Genomic DNA, 14418 nt, shown 5'->3' on the forward strand with positions numbered 1-14418 from the left:
GCCAAAGCTTGCTCCAAAACATACCATGAGCAATAAAAAGAAGCTAGAACTTGCCTTAGTTTAATGTTGTGTTGAAGATAGTGGCATGTGTGTTTACTTTTCAGTGATATAATTAATTATTAATCAAATTTATCTACTTTACACAGAGAGGTAAAGCCAGACTGACATAAATTTATGAGTTAAATTCAGATGACTATTCATGTGAGGAGAGAATTTATCAAAATGTTGTGTGTTCACCAGTTCCAAAACTTAATTTAGTGTTTAAGCCTAAATGTAGTTGTTTCTTTTATTTATCCATAACATAAAGAGACCTCCTGATATTATTTCAGTTGATTCTGTTTACAACAAACCAGTTTGTTCTAGATTAGCAAGTAATTTAATAAGTGTCTCCAAGCTCTTAGTGACTTAAAGATTTTAAAATCAATATTTAATAAAGATAATGCTTGGTGTGCCCCACAGAAAGAGGGTCCTTTTTTGTAATTACAATAGCTACTCTCCTCCATCTCCAGTAGCTGCATTCAGAAATGAACTCACAGAATCACAGAATCACTAGGTTGGAAGAAACCTTCAAGATCATCAAGTCCAATGAATGTCCTAACACCTCAACTAAACTATGGCACTATTTTTCCTAATATCCAACCTATATTTCCCCTGACACAACTTGAGACTGTGTCCTCTGGTTCTGTCAGTAACTCTCTGGAGAAAGAGACCAACCCCACCTGGCTACAGCCACCTTTCAGGAAGCTGTAGAGAGTGATAAGGTCACCCCTGAGTCTCCTTTTCCCCAGGCTGAGCACCCCCAGCTCCCTCAGTCATTCCTCACAGGGTTTGTGTTCCCAGCCCCTCTCCAGCCTCGTTGCCTCCTCTGGACACACTCAAGTGTCTCAATGTCCTTCCCAAATTGAGGGCACAGAACTGGACACAGCACTCAAGGTGTGGTCTCACCAGTGCTGGGTAAAGGGAAGGATGAGCTCCCTGCTCCTGCTGGCCACACTGTTCCTGACACAGGCCAGGAGCCATTGGCCTTCTTGGCTCAGGGCACGCTGCTGGCTCACGTTCAGCCGGCTGTCACCAGCACCCCCAGGTCCCTTTCCACCTGAGCACTGTCCAGCCACACCATCCCCAGACTATAACTTTGGGTTATCATGGCCAAAATGCAGGACTTGGCACTTGGATTTATTAAACTTGATCCTATTGGACCCTGCACATCCATCCAACCTTCCAGGTCTCTCTGCAGAGCCCTCCTACCTTCCAACAGAGGGATACATGTTTCCCAGCTTAGTGTCTTCTGCAAATTTACTAATAAAAGACTCAATACTCTCATCCATGTCATCAATGAATATATTAAACAGAGCTGGTCCCAGCACAGACCCCTGAGGGACACCCCTGGTGGCTGGCCCAGCTGGATGCAGCACCATTCACCACCGCCCTCTGGGCCAGCCATCCAGCCAGTTCCTAACCCAGCACAGAGAGCTCCTGTCCAAGCAGTGGGCTGCAGCTTTTCCAGGAGTTTGCTGTGGGTGACAGTGTCAAAGGCCTTGCTAAAGTCCAGGCACACAACACCAACAGCCCTTCCCATATCCACCAGGCAGGTCTCATGGTCATAAAAGGAGACCAGGTTGGTCAAACACAACCTGTCCCTCCTAAACCCCTGCTGGCTGGGTCTGGTACCCCGTCTATCCTGTAAGTGCTGCGTGATGACACTCAATATAAACTGTTCCATCACCTTACCAGGCACTGAGGTCAGGCTAACTGGCCTATAATTACCTGGATCCTCCTTCCCACCCTTTCTGTGAGCAGGTATCACATTGGGCAGTTTCCAGTTATCTGGAACCTCACCAGTGAGCCAGGACTGCTGGTAAATGATGGAGAGCGGCTTCACAAGCTCATCTGCCAGCTCCCTCAACACCCAGGGATGGATCCCATCTGGTCCCATAGATTTATCAACATCCAAGCAGCTCAGCAGTTCTCTGACTCTTTTAACACTGAAGTATTATGATCTACTCTCACCTGGTTTTGCAAAACTAATTCAAGTGTGAGAAGAGACTTTTCTTCCCTGAAGTGTAACCTCCTCTCTGCCCCACTTTTTCTTTTTGCAGAGAAGAAAATAGTTGTTTTCTCTGTGAAGAAGAAATGTGTTCTTTGAGGAGCTGAAGAGCCACAGACACACACCCAGAGTGGGAGAGTGCACCTATTGTGTTGTTCAGACAATCCAAGTAACATTCTGCTTCTCTTATTTCAGCTAACCCGGATTTTTCGTTCTTTTCCTTAACATAAATCAAGCACTAGTACAGCTTCTGCTTTGTGTATACACACAGCAGGATAAAGTGGAAATAGAGAAGTTTTCAAAGTCTGGACTACAGAAGTATTCAAACCATGCACTAGAACTAGGTATTTTCTTTTAGTGTAGGGAAATGCAAGGGAAAGCATGCAAGAAAGCAACTTCCTCTCAAATAGAGTATGAGGAGCTCTACTTTTGAAGAGTAATGGGCAGGAGGAGAAAAAAAATTTTTGGGGATGATTTTTAAGAATTTTGTCAAGAAACCAAAGTACTTTGTTTTGATATACAATTATTACTAATTTTGTCTGAAATAGTACAGGTCTAAAGGAGTAATTTGCTGAGTATAAAATGAATAACCCCCTTTAGCGAAGGCACAAATTATCAATATAGATTTTATCTACAATTGACTACTGTCTTGCCATTGGCCTCATTCAATCATATAAAATTAAATTGTTTGAATTCATGACTATTTAAACTGAACTCAGTGCAAATTCTGTAGTATCTTGTTTCTTCCTAAGCTTGGCTTTTCCATCAAAAATAATTTCATGGGAAAATTTCTTCCCAGACCTGTTTAGGATTATAGTGCACAGATTTTAAATTAGAACAAAAGAACTTTTCTTTAGACAGAATCTTGAGCTTCATATATACCCAAACCCACTTTCCACAGGGACTAATACTCCTTCACTAATGCCTTCATGTACTTGCAGTGCTGAACCAGGCTTGGCACTTTATTACATTTTAGAAGTTATAATCGTATCTTCTGCTTTTTTTCTGGAAATAGATTCTTTACACATATGTTTCTGCTATGCAATGAATAAAAGTATATTGACTTTATCATCTATAAAATTTTTAATATCTCTCCAGGTAATTGTAATGTGGTATATCACCATATAGACATTGATAAAAGAAAGCAAATACCTCTGCAAAACCTGCAAGATCAAGTATCTGTTGTGTCAAGGGGTGTTTTAATCTAAATAGTTTTCTGGATTCTTGTCGCTTCTATAATTTGGAGGCTAAAAGTCTGGTGATCCCATCACTGTGTTCATAAGAGTTGTTGATGGTTGTATGTAAATTACTTATTTATTTCATCAATGGGCAGCCTTTTGAGGGCCTCTGCAAATTAGCAAAACCTCATCTTAGTTTGTGAATTCAAGATTGTTTTCCTTCATTGTATCTCTCTTCTTTCCCTCCTTTATTTTCTCTCTCCCATCCCTATTCTATGGCAGCTTTACAATATTATTTTTCCTATGAACTGGCATATTTTTTAATATTCAATATACTATCTTGAAGAAACTTTTGTCACTTTTAACTTCCACATTTTAACAATTTTATTTTCTGTCATTCATTATATGTTTCCTATGAATTTATTTAGGAGAGAGATAGAAGGAAAAGGGCTTGCTTTCTTGGTTTTGGGGACAAGTTACAAGCAGTCTTCTGCCCCCAGGCAGAGGTGATGAATGTTCTTCAGTTTATCAGGAATATAACATGATGAGTAAAGGACAGAGGGTCCAGAGAGTGGACATGGGCATCTTCTCTGCTATGTTTAGTACAGAAGAAGCAGCAGACGAACAGTTCCATTTATGCTTATTTAAACCTCTGCTTTTATGTTCTGCTGCTGTTATTGACAAAAGCTTCTTTTCTACTTTTCCAGTTAATGGAAACATCTGCCTTCAAAGATTCAAAGCATAAAACTAAAAGAGATTTAACAGTGCATGATGCATGCCATTCTGCATGATGCAGGTCATTATAAAGACTGCCAATTAGTGTTGTTTTGAAGTAGAGCATATGTCTTAGGAACACAAACATCAGTGATTTTAAAATTTCTAGTGATGGAAAATCTACAGTAGTCCTTGGGAAGTTCTTCTCATGCTCAATTGTTCTGTTTGTTATATATAGAGGCTTTATTTCTAATCTGAAATTGTGTTTGGTCTTCTAGGCACTGTAACTTGGTCTATGTGTTCATTGTGTACTGAGCCAGGGCACCTTATCTCAGAGGGACAGTCTGGGCAGCCCATTAAGTATTTCCACTCTTTTCACAGTGAACTGAAGGAATTCTGTGTTTCTAAAGAGAGAGTCCTAAGCAAGTGACTTTCTGGGGCTAACTGAAGTGAATCAAACATGAGGAGTTTCCAATCATCTTTTTGCAAAATACTTGAAGATTTACAGTGGTCATTCAGAATATGCTAAATATGGTCTTTAAGTAATTTTACTCATAAAGGTGCTTGAGTATTCTCATTTTACATCTTTTCTGGCAGGGCAGACTGCGCAGCAATGAGAATGTGTGTAAGTAAACAGTACACTTCCTTTCTCCTGTGGAAATTGCTCCACATTTTGGGTATAAATACAACAGTTGAAAAAGAACCATTTTATAGTGGCATTTCTTGTTGCATAGTAGGCTCAAAGAGAGCCTCTGTCCCATCTTAGCTGAACAGCCAGTACACAGAGGAATATAATTGTTTTGCTAAATCTGATAATAAATTACATTCTTATTTTACATATTAAAAATTAAATGAGAAGGCTAGAAAGGGTCAGATTCCAACACTAATTCGTGATTGGAATCTTGGCTGCTCTGAAATCTACCTTTAAACCTAAGTAATTATTCTATATTCACAGTGCATGTTCTTACCAAGGGGTCATTTAGGAATCCAACTTCACTCCCTCTCAAGCTACTTCAGCTAGTCACTAACCTTCAAAATAGAGAAAGGTTAGCAAGAAAAGGTTAGTTCTTCCTTACAGCGGGAACAAAACATTGATTTTTTTTTCTTTTTTTTCTTTTTTTTTAGTCATGCCATTCTCTAAAACTACATGTAGGCCTTTAATGAGCACTCTAACGGGGAAAACTTTTGCAAGCCCTTCTTAAAGAGAAAAAGCCATGCCAAAAAAAACCAAAAAAAACCAAAAAAAACCCCAAAATCCAAAGAAAACCCCACCACCAAAGTATCCCCTACCCAAAATAAAACCACCTTACTTACAGTGCTGTTTTATCAGTCTGGCAAAAAAAAAGTACATTTGTTTCCAGGGAAGACTATACATGTTACATATTCAACAAGACATGGGATTCAGAGATGTGAGGCTGGTAGGAATGAAAGGCAGAGATGAGACTACTTCCCTGATAATATAGCCCAGGTCATGGCTATTTTGGCAACCTCAGAAAGATTTTAAGGTCCCCAGAGAATTTTAGTTCTTAGATATTTTGTCTGAAGTCAGATTATGTTTATTACTTTTAAATGTTGCTTTCTCTAACAGTTGTGACAACCTTGATTGGAAATTCTTTTCCTTCCTGGGAAAACTGGTAACAATTAGCCTAGGATATTTCATATGTGTTTAGGAGGTGAAAATACCTACTGAAAAAGAAAATATGTGAAAAATTCATATGGATAAAGTAAAAGAGAATAAGTCACTGTAAGATTATATTTGGTATTCCATCTCTGGTAAATAAACTGAATTCATAGCTAAAGCAGTTTACTTCTGAGTTACTAGTAAGAAAAAGCTTAAAATACTAGTAAGAAAAAGCTTAAAATAATGGACTTTTTATTCTCTGACCATTGTGTTGTGAATCCACAGCAAACTACTTTGCTCCCAAAGGGGAATGTACTAAAGTTATCACATTCATCTTTCCATGCAATTACTTTCCTCATCAGTAGGAATTATTTGTTTTCTCCTAAGTCTTCCTTCTCTTTTTGGTCCATCCATACTTTCCTCCTTTCACCTGTCATCCTCAGTAAATTTCTAAATAGCTCCCAAAAGTTTAAAATTTAAAACTTTATAATACAAAGGGATCATGAAGAAGGTGAAAAAATGGAATCTTTTGCGCCTACTCTGCTCCCACATCCCATCTCTGCTTTTCAAAGACAAATATACATTTAAAAGCCTTGTATAATGTCATTGATCATGATTTCTGCAAATCTGCCCCCCCTGTGATGAAGTTCCATGACAGAGCTGTCCCAAATCCAGTGAGACTGGAAGCTTCTTCCCAAGACAACCAAGATATTTGCTTGGTCATGAAGAACCTCTGAAAAACAGTTTATAAATTCAGACCTATTTTGTTTTAGGAATGTAGTGCACTCCAATGTAGTGCTCATATGAAAACCACAGACTGCTCACTCCACTTTCCCTTATTCCCCCCACCCTGCAGCAGTTTGGAGAAAAGAATTGAAGGCACAAAAGGCAAAGGTTTGAGATAAGAAAAATTTGCAGGAAATAGTGAGATGATCTTCAAGGCCCCCTGCTAATCCAAACCATTCCATGATTCTATGATTTTATAAATTGAAAGAGAATAACGCACTAGGTTTTACATCTCTTAATTCCTTATAAGACTAAATAATGTTAATATGGGATTGGAAATACCCACTGTGGTCATTTTCTCTTTGTGTTTCCATTTTAATTCCCTAGAGAGATCTATAACAGACCAGGACTTTCTTTTTGATTTTTAACCTTAAACTGTTTAACTGGTAACCTTCTTTTTATCCCACTTATCTGAGCACATAGAGGAGGAACACAGATGAGCTGCAGAGATGAGTTAGGAGCAAGTTGAATGGAAATATCCCTGGTGAAAAAAACTCCTCACCTGAGAAAATGAACCAGGCTGAGAATTTTGGCTGAGTAACTTGTGCATAGCATCATACCAGTAGAGCTATTTTGTCTCAAAATCTTTGCCTGAGCTACATTATGTGGACATATTTCCTTAGGTCAGCATTAGCTCAGGTATCTTTAAATCAAAATGCGTAGTGCAGCAATGCAGTAGATTCAACTGTAACAAAGTGAATACAGATTTTTTTTATAATAGAGTTACCATTACATTACTCAAATGCTGAGGCATTTCATCCCAAGTTCATTCCACATCAAACCCTTCTGGATGAAGTATAATCCCCAGAAACTACTGGTATGTAATAGAAATGCTGACAGGCCCTTAGCTATAGAAGCTCTACCAGCTTTGCTATTCTACAAGGTCCCTAACTGAATTTTTATTCTCTAATTCAATGAGAGGATTTTGCTTCCAAATCACTTTTAAAATCCTCCAGCTGTGCTATTTCTTAGTTTATGATAGCTACATTACTTTTCAATTAAATTATTCCAATGTTCTTATATTTTCTATATTAAATTGTATTTATATCTACACATTTCAAATATACTGGGATCTGCCCACCTTTCTCATTTTGCCTTATAAGCAAGTGTAGGAGTTTTGTGGCATATTTAAGGCCAGTGATGACATAGGCTTTAAAGTTTCTGTTTTATTTTATCACTCTCTCCCCAAAACACTTTGTAGACCTTATTGTGTTCTCTCAGGGGTGACAGCAGCAAATAAGCTAAGATCCATCTTTAAGTATGAGGCAAGAGAGACAGAGGATTTTAGTCACAGCATGTTTTTGACTTCTTCCTATAATGACTTCAAATATGTGTGCTAATTTTGTACATGCCACCTCTTATAAGAACTGTGGTCATTTGAGATACAGTTGCCTGAGGAGAGGTGTCTAATATTCAGGTGTGATATAGTTTTCCAGCTGCCCCCAGAGGCTGGTCAAGAAGGATACAATCTTGTGCTGTAAATTGCAGACATGTGTGAGTGCCTGGGATCTTCCAGGGCATCCCAAATGACACTGGTTAGCCAATTTGCCTATGCTGCCCCTTATCAATATCCTGGGGCTACCTTTCGCCAGTAGACTCCTGTCCCTGTGGAACAAGCCTGAAGCAAGCCTGAAGCCAATCCAGAGCACAGGGCCAGACATGCTGTAGAGCCCACTGCTCACTAGTGTGCCAGCAGAACTATTTGGAAAAGTTGTCTACAGTCGATCTTCAGGCTGTCCACAGGGCAGACATATGGGCAGAAGGTAAACAATATGTAGATTATGGAGTGCCTGCAGCCAATCTGCAGCAGAGTAAGAAAAACCCATTGACAAAATCCCAAAGCTTTTCTAGGCAGATGGATTTCCAGCTTGCTCACTGTCCTTCTGGCAATGTTTCCTTAAGAGGATATTCTGATGACAATGTGCTTTGTAGAGGTAGGTTGCCACACTGAAGACTGGGAGCACACCACTGTCATTTTAATTTCAAATGAAGCTTGATCTGCTCCTTTGTCTTGTGATATCAGGACATTTGTGTCTCAGAGTATGATGGTCATTAGCAGTATATTTAAGGGGTGTATGTGGACTCAGATTTCAGAAGTCTAAGCATTTTGAGGAGATTTTTGACATCATCCCTTTAGATTTAGCTACCCAATTTACATATAAATTTAATTTTAAGTATATAGGTGTTATTTTGGCTTTCAGTTTATATCATAAGCTAAAATTATGGGGAATATGCTGCTATGTAAGCAAAATATATGCCAGAGTTTAGAATCAAGGTTGTGTTCTTAAATTTAATTTTGGTGGTTTAAAGCAAGATTTATGTCCTTAGTTTAAGGGAGGGAGGATTTACTCAGATATTAAAATGCTTACTTTAAAATGTCTGTATATAGATTTCTAGGGGGTTGCTAGGGGCAGGATTCAGCTTCTTGAACCCAAGTAAGTGTCCATTTTTATACACCATCATGGAATATATTATCTGGTCTCTAGCTGTCAAGACAATGTTGGGGCAGTTTTGTAACTCGTGTGTCAGAGCTGCCAGCTCAGTGACCTCGGGGCATCTCAACCAATAAATTACCTCTTACTTATCTCCTCAGTCTAAGACATATCTTTCTTCTGGCTTCACAGATTTCATGGTGTAAAGTCACGTGGGAGGATGCGATGTGACTCTTAAGGGTGACATGTGCAGGGCCACGAGCTGGACTTGTGGGGAGTGTGGATACTTGTGGGTCCCTTCCAAACTCAAGATATTCTACAATGCTGTGATTTACTAGAGTTCAAACTTCTAGCACTTTTAGATGCTGAATTGTGGTGGACACTCAAATGTAGATATTTCAATGTCAGATAAAATCCTGCTCCAAGAATTCACAGTGACTTTAATATGAGATCCTTATGTTGGGACTTAATGATCTAGATCCATATTTGAAGCAGAGAAAAATAATTTCTAGAGGGTAACTCACTAACTTTGCATAGTGGATTTGCCTTGGTTGGGTGCCAGGTGCCCACCAAGCTGCTCCATCATTCTCTCCTCATCATAACACTGTAGGGGAGGAAATAAGAAGGAAAAAACTTGTAGGACAAGATAAAAGCAGCTTCATAAAGCATATACAAAGGCACAATGTGAAAGCAGAGGAAAACAAAAGATTTATTCTCTGTCTCCCATCAACAGGTGATGTCCAACCACTTCTGGGGTAGCTGGGCTTCAGTACATGCAGTGGTTGCTCTGGAAGAAAAAGCATCATACTGGCAAATGTCCTCCCTCCTTCCCTTCCTTCTCTCTTAGATCTGACTGTGAGCAGACATCCTATGGTATGGAATATCCCTTTGGTCAGTTTGGGTCAGCTGTCCTGCCTGTGACCTCTTCCAAGATCTTGCCCACTCCCAAGCCGCTGATGAGGGGGAACAGCCTTGATGTTGTGCCTTGATGGTCTGCCAGGACTCCTCAGCAGAGCAGCAGCCAGAACACTGGTGTACTATCAACACCTTTCTAGCTACCAATACAAACCACAGCACTATGAGGGCTGCCATGGGGAAAATTAACTCCATCACAGCCAGACCCAATACTTATAGCAGCCTATTTTAAGAGTGGAATGCCTCCACAGAATATTTCCTGAATAGCTTAGGAACAGAGAAGTCTTCATAGTAGCTAAGATTAAGGTCAGCTGTTTCCCACCCTGCTTTACTTCTAAATCAGTCCTTCTAAATTACGAGAAAAAGAAGTGTGTAATGAATGTGGCTCCAAATTTAATTTTATAATTGCCAAGGAGTCACAATTCTCACAAATGTTGACTCATTCTAGAGATGTAGCATTACAAAGAGTCAAACCTTGGGAGCTTTGAAAAAGCCTCTAATCAAAGTAAATGATACATGCACAGTGTGATGTAATCAAAGGGCTGACACATTCTTAGAGCTCCTGCCATAATTCTCACAGTTTCTGAAGCTGAAATCCACACAGCAAGATCAGTGCACTAGTGGAAGACATTATATTATGTAGTGTAATGTTGAGCATAACTGTACAAAAAACATCTTAATCTTTAGACAATCAGCATTAGATGATTTTAGATAAAAATGCAGGATATGGGGCAAAGAAAAGAGAGATGTCCTTCACCTGGCTTCCTGTTTTTACTTAGTCTTAGTATCCTGATCTGTTTGCTGCCTTTCTCCTCGAAAACAGACACAAAGATGGCCCCCACCATCTCCAGTGTGTATTTATAGCATTTCTATAGGTGGGCTGACAGTTCCTGTACATGCTATATTTTCTCAAACTCCCTGGATGATTCCAGATCTGAACAACTCAGCTAAATTTTATCATGGGGAGATTTTATGGAATGTGTGGAAAGGGAAAGGATACACCTGTAATTTCACAGTGTCCTTTGTCTGATAGAAGCATTAGTCCATAATAACAGTTAATTTTCTGATAACGTCAATGATCTTTTCCCCGAAGCTCTTACACAGCTGAGTACATTAAACACACTCTCACAAATACAGTAACTTTCTTCCTTCATCCATCTTGTCTTCTCTAGAGGGGTTTTTTTTTCACTTTGATACCTTGCTCACCTTGTTACCACTCATCTTGTCGGCTATTTCCTCTGTGGTTTCAGACATTTTATGCATGGCTGCTTACATCTTGTTTTCAGATTCTTTCTGCCTAGGCCTGGAATAATTTTTGTCTATTCAATACTACACTCCATTTCCTATATTTAAAATTTTGAATTCATTTTTGCAGTATCTTCCCACCTACTTTCCAATACTGCTAAGGCTTTAACAATGGGGGAACAGTACTAGGAGTGAGATGGAGAGGAAGAATTTAGTAAAGGTAAGATAAATAATGCAGTCATATTAAAAATATAGTGTGTGGCAGGTTCATTTCTCCAGTACAGTTAATGATGTCTGGAGCAGCCTGACACAAAGCCCCCCTGAAATAATCTGAAGAATGCAGGTTACCATTTTATATTTCCAGAACTGAAGAGCAATGAAATATCATAAAGTGAATGTTAAGATGGTGATGTATTGTAAACACCTCACAAGGAGGACACAGGGGACTTGAACAACGAACAGCCGTGTCCAACTCCCAGGCCCTCACATTGCAAAGGATTTTGAACCATCTGAACATCTGTGAGTACGTCTCTGTCTACCTAGAACTGGGTAGACGGCTGAGGAGGCTCCTAGATCACACCAGTGAGACTTTCCTCACATGAATTCCTGAGGGGCCAGTCAGGGATAATGCTGACCCACTGCTCACATACCTGGGGACAGCCATGGTGACAGCAGTCATGGACAAGAGCTTCCAACTGAGTTGAAATCAAGGGAGAGGTGGAGGCTGGTCAGCAGCACTGGGGCTTTGGTCTTTGGTAGAGAAGGCTTCAGCCTGTGTAGGGAATTCTTAAGACAAATTCACTTAAAAGGCACCATGAGTAGGAAGATACCAAGCCGAGATGGTGTGGTTATTTAAGAATAAACATTTCTGTTATGCAGAAAAACTGTGAATTTTACCAGAAGATTTTTGCATGTGTGTGTGTTTTTTTTGTTTTATTTTTTTTTTGGCTTTTTTTTGGGTTTTTGGTTTTTTGGTGAACTGGTACACTGAAAGGAAGCATACAAAAGATGGAATAAAAAAAAAGCAAGAGAAAAGAAGAATACACAGCAGAAAAGGGACATAAAAGCCCACTCCAGTAGAGGAGTTGGATTAGTGTCTCCTCTCTTAGCCTTTTCTTCCTCTGCAACTCTATTAGAGAGCACTGTAAGTGGAATCAGGCAGATTAATGTGGAAAGATACCTCTGAGCAGAAGGCTGACAATCCAAGCAAGTGCAGGTAAGGTGGAAAACAGTGAACTTTGATCATGCCAGACAAGGGCATGCTCAGAATCATAAAACCACTTTGGTTAGAAAAGACCTCTAAGATCACTGAATCCAATCATTAACCCAGCACTGCCAAGTCCACCACTCCTCCTCTTAAACTCTGATATAAGTTCTAGTCTATTACATATTTTCATTAATGAGAATCTATCCATTGGCTTCAGTGGCTTTGGTTTCAAATCCCTGTTATGTCCAAGGGTTATACGTGCTAAGGCAGGAAATGAGCAATCAGTCAATGCAATTTTTTGAAATCTCATTATCCCAGCAAGATGCATTTGCCCAGACAGGTTTTGATCTCTATTTCCAGATGTCCTACCTGCACCTTTTCAGTTCATTTTTTCTTCCACATTTTGCACAGTCCTATAATAAAGCTCTTAGGAAGTCTGGAATTAACTAGGTATGAGTAACAGCAAAAGTATCCATTATTCTATTACAAAGTTATTTTAGCAGCCAATATTCTATTAGGTAAAAAACTCTTTAATTCCTGCAAATTTCAAGGATTAATCAAGTTTTAGCTCATCACCTGCACCATTTGCCTTAAGCACTATGAAAATCTTCTGTGTAATCTACTGAGTATAGAGCCAAGTTAGTTAAAAGGAATTTTGGTTTCTGATACCACATAATCATATTTAGGAAATTTGAATCTGCAGGTCTAAGATTTTCCACTGCAGTGATTCACAAAGATTGACCAGGACATACCTCTCTTCTATTATTATTACTGTCCTACCACAATGACTATTCTGCATCAAAGGTTATTGCTTAAAAAATATTTCTAAGAGGCACAGGGGAGAGCTGGAAATGTGCAATCCCTCGTTTTCATGAAGACAAATTGCATTTCAAAATTCTTCTAATGAAGCAGCATTCATCAGTCCTCCTTCATGTACTTTTTCAGAGTGAGTTCCAGTGCACAGATAAGAAGATTAATGTTTCTGAACTTTCCACCACTTTCTGTGTCATTATAGTAGTACCTAAATGAGATTAATTAAATCAACAGGGTTACTACTGAGTCCAGAAACATTTTTACATGTTATGATATTTGTCCCTTCTGCCTTTCTATTACAGATCAGTAAAGATAAAATAAAGCTATTGTGAATCTGATTTGAACCTTAAATCTCATTTCAACTACTAAGGACCCTTAATAAGCAGAATTAGGGGGCCAAAAATTTATTATTATAACCATACTTCCAGGTTCATATGTGGGTGTGATTATGCAAGTGTATATGAATATATGCATCCAAAAGACAAGTAATTTTTAAAACGTTTAGGAAGTTTGCATGTGGCTTATTTTGAATAACAGATTTTTCAAGGGATGTATTCTCAGCATCCTACCACAGAATCCACAATAAACATCACTTGGGTGCTGACCACATCATCACACACATCCTCTCTTTCCAGCTCTCTTATTATATGACGTCAGAACACTGAGCTCCAAGGTTTTCTATTCAGACCAGAAAATGTCAGAATTACAGATTTCACCTGTTAAGAGCTGGAATACACTTGCTTGTTCTGGTTAACTTCTCATTCCACTTGTGTTCACACAGTGAATAAAGCTGGTGGAGAAGAAAGGGCTATCCAAAGTTGGTAAAGGTTGAATAATTTCGTAGAGGTATCTACCAAAAGTAATGCTGATAGAAAGACCTTGCAAAGAAGAATATTGAGTTAAAGCTATTTCCTGGCATATTAAAGGCTTCTAATCAGAAATTAAATTATGTGCCATACAGTAAGGCATCAGAAGATAAAAATAAAAGTCATATGATTTGTAGATGAAACCCAAGCCAATGTAATTACAATCATACTTTATAGACAGGATGTTTGTAAAAAAAAAAAAACACCTGTAGCAATTTTTTTTTTCCAGATCAAGATGTTTTGCAGAATTTGTCAAATAATTTTAAATAATACATATAGTTGAGAAAATCAGCATCTGGACAACCTGGATAGAAAACCTGGTATAGACAACCAAAATGCAGGGAACAAAACCTAATAGTGTGTGTAGGCAAAAGCTGTGGCAAATTCTTCCCATCTCATGATTCAAACATGAAGCTACTCCAAACACTCTTAGCAATACTATGAGGGACAATCAGTTTTCCTTTCAGGCAGTGAAAATTCAAGGTGATAACACAGAAAGCAGATAATTAAAGTCAGAATTAAGCCCTTAGTTTTTAATATATGCATGTATTACATACATGTATTAACATGCATATATACACACATAGGTATATG

General features: G+C 38.8%; 1 long non-coding RNA gene across 1 annotated transcript; it reads left to right on the forward strand.

The window, feature by feature from the left end:
* Positions 1 to 7969: 7969 nt before the first annotated feature.
* On the forward strand, positions 7970 to 11836 carry LOC135444808 (uncharacterized). The gene is made up of 3 exons (XR_010439280.1): positions 7970 to 8109; positions 11069 to 11158; positions 11303 to 11836. It is a non-coding gene; the product is annotated as an uncharacterized LOC135444808 (long non-coding RNA).
* Positions 11837 to 14418: the final 2582 nt, after the last annotated feature.

Source organism: Zonotrichia leucophrys, chromosome 3, assembly GCF_028769735.1.
Source record: "Zonotrichia leucophrys gambelii isolate GWCS_2022_RI chromosome 3, RI_Zleu_2.0, whole genome shotgun sequence".
NCBI classification, from domain to species: domain Eukaryota; kingdom Metazoa; phylum Chordata; class Aves; order Passeriformes; family Passerellidae; genus Zonotrichia; species Zonotrichia leucophrys.